Raw genomic sequence first — 2,883 nt, forward strand, 5'->3', positions numbered from 1 at the left:
TTGGCACCCACCAGCCGCTGCTTCCCCTCCTGCAGCTGCCTCCTCAGTGGCCCCAGGGCAGTTTCTGGGGAGTCCATGGGGCTGCCCCATAGCTCTGGGCCCTGCTGGATCTGGGCCCCCCGAGCCCCTGAGAGCCCCGTGGCCTCCAGCATCAACCTGCTGGCAAGGGGGGCCCCAAAGCCAAACGTTGAGGGGAGTTTGGGGGGCCCAAAGGGGTCCAGATCCCATTTTGGGGACCCCAAAAGGGCTGCAGGGACCATGGAGGGGTTGGGGGCACCCCAAAAGGTCTCAGCACTGGGTTTAGGGAGAGTGGGGGGGGCTTTAAGGACCCCTATGAGCCCAGCACCCACTTCAGAAGGAAACCCAGGGGGGTTTAAAGTATAGAGGGGGTCCCTAAAGGGTTCTGGGGTTCAGGAGTGGGGAGGAAAAGATCATGGGGGAGGGCCCAGGGGCAGTTTTGGGGTGCAGGGGGGGAAACCAGGCTGCAGGATGTATTCGGGGGGGTCCTTGAGAGGGTTTTGGGTGCATGGGGGAATCCATAGCGTGGGTTTGGTGCAGAGGGGGTGTTTTGGGGTGCACAGTGGGTGCTTTTGGGGTACAGGGGGGTGTTTTGGGATGCAGTGGGGGTAGATTTCGGGTGCAGAGGTGTGTTTTGGGGTGCAGGGGGGCGGTTTTGGGGTGCCGTGGGGCTTCTGGGATGCATGGGGGTGGTTTTAGGGTGCAGGGGTTGTGTTTTGGTGTGCAGGGGGCATGGTTTTGGGGTGCGGGGGGGCGTTTTGGGATGCAGGGGGTTGTTTTGAGGTGCAGGGGGGATGGTTTTGGGGTGCAGGGGGGTGTTTTGGTCCCTGTGGGACTCCCCGAAACCCCATAGAGCCCCCCCCAAACCCTCTAACGCTCCCCAGCCCGCCCCCCAAACCTGAATCTCCTTGAGGTGCTGGTACCTGAGCCCCGAGTTAAGGAGGAAACCTGGGGGCTGGTTGTTAAAGGAGGGGTTGGGGAGGATCATGGGAGGGAACTGGGGGTTCCTGGGGATCCCAATGGGATTTGGAGGGGTCCTAAAGGAATTTGGGCTCCTGTGCATGGATCTGGGAGAAGGGGTTGGGGGGGGGGGTGTCACAAGGGGGAATTGGGGGGTGCTGGGGGGTTGTTGGGATCCCAATGGAATTTTGGGGGGTCCTAACAGGCAAAGGGGTTTGGGGGGGTCCTGAGGGGTTTTGGAGGCTCCCCAATGAGCTTGGGTGTCCCCCCCCCACTTTGGGGTGCAGCGGATACCACAGCAGGTTCCCTTTGATCTTCTTCACATTCCTATAGGAACACCCCCCCCCCCCCCCCCCGCCATGTATTTTAGGGACCGATCCGAGGTTTGGGGTCCCTCCAGATGTTGCAGTTCCTCCCCCCCAGATGTTGGGGTGCCCCCCTCACCGCGGGTGCCGCACGTGGCCCATGATGTACTCCCGGATGGGGGCACAGGGCCCCGTGCACAGCCTGGAGGTGGGGGGAGACAAAGAGAGGGGGTCAGGAGCACCCCAACCCCCCCAGGACCCCAAAAGCCCCCACTGGGGGGTCCCGCGGGCTCCAACCTGCGCAGCTCGGGATCGGAGGGGAGCTCCAGCTCCGCCATGATGGGCGAAATTGGCGGGAACTGGACGGGACCAAACTGGGGCGGGCGCGGGGGGGGATGGGGGAGGGGGCGGGGCCCGGGCCCGATCCTGGCCCCTGCGCGCCTCCCGCAGGCCCCTCCCCCCCCCGCGTCACGTGGTCATCACCCAGCACCGCCTCCTGCCCCACCCCCGCGGGCTCTTCGCCCTCCAGGTCACCTCGGGTCACGTGGGGCGGGGCCTCGGCACCCCCCGCACTATAGGGGTGCCCCATAACTTTGAGGGGGGCACAGAGGGGGTGCCCCATAACTTGGGCGGCTCCACAGGGGGGACCCAGACCCCGCCCCATACCTTGGGGGCCACAAAGGGGGTGCCCCATAACTTGGGGGAGGGCACAAACGGGGACCTCCAGACCCCACCCCATGACTTGGGGGGCACAAAGGGGGTGCCCCATAACTTGGGGGTCCCAGTGCCCGCCCCCCAACACCCCATAGCGCGGGTCCTGGCCGCCCGCTTGGGGGCGCTGTTGCACCGGGCCCCGGTGCTGCTACGGGAGCGGCGCCGCTCGGTGCTGGGGGCGCTGCTCCGTGGGGGGGGCACCGGGGCTTCCCCCCCCCCGGCTCTCGCCGCTGCTCCGGGGGCACCGGGGCTCGAACCCGGGAGCTCGGGACCCGAACCCGGGAGCTCGGGGCTCGAACCCGGGGTCCCTGGAGCCTCAATGGGAGCCGCAACCGGATGTGCGGCGGGACCGGGGCATCCCCAGCCCCATCTTTGGATCCAGTGCGGAGCAGTGGGAAGTGAGTTGGGAATGGGGGTACGGGTGGCAATGGGGGTAATGGGGGGGGTAATGGGGTAACAGGGGCAATGGGGGTAATGGGGGGCATTGGGGGTAATGGGCAATAGGGGTAATGGGGAGGGCAAAGGGGGTAATGGGGGCCAATAGGGTCAATGGAGACAATGGTGGGCAATGGTGTCTCTCCCCCCCACCCCAGAGCCCCCCCTCCTGGAGCCCAGTTCTGCTCTTCCAGCCCCATGGAATTCCGTGTCCGCGCTCCCCCCTACAACCGGATCCGGACCTGGATCTGTGTCCATGTGTGGAGCATCCGGATCTGGATCCAGATCCCATAGGATCTGCTCCCAAGCACCAGGAGCTGTGATGCCAATGGGATCCCGTGCTCCCAGATGATCCAAGGCTCTGGAATGAGGCAGAGCTGCAGCACGAGCCGGTGCTTCGGGGTTGGCTTGGGCTGTTTTAGGGGTGGTTTGGGGTGTTTTGGTGTGTTTT

General features: G+C 65.2%; 1 long non-coding RNA gene across 1 annotated transcript; it reads right to left on the bottom strand.

Moving 5' to 3' along the window:
* Positions 1-903: 903 nt before the first annotated feature.
* Positions 904-1,489, bottom strand: LOC134168597 (uncharacterized). The gene is made up of 3 exons (XR_009966600.1): positions 1,423-1,489; positions 1,273-1,305; positions 904-941 (listed from the first exon to the last, which is right to left on the bottom strand). It is a non-coding gene; the product is annotated as an uncharacterized LOC134168597 (long non-coding RNA).
* Between the last annotated feature and the right edge of the window lie 1,394 nt (positions 1,490-2,883).

Source organism: Pezoporus occidentalis, unplaced genomic scaffold, assembly GCF_034315485.1.
Source record: "Pezoporus occidentalis ecotype Australia unplaced genomic scaffold, CSIRO_AGI_Poc_V1 ctg3168, whole genome shotgun sequence".
NCBI classification, from domain to species: domain Eukaryota; kingdom Metazoa; phylum Chordata; class Aves; order Psittaciformes; family Psittacidae; genus Pezoporus; species Pezoporus occidentalis.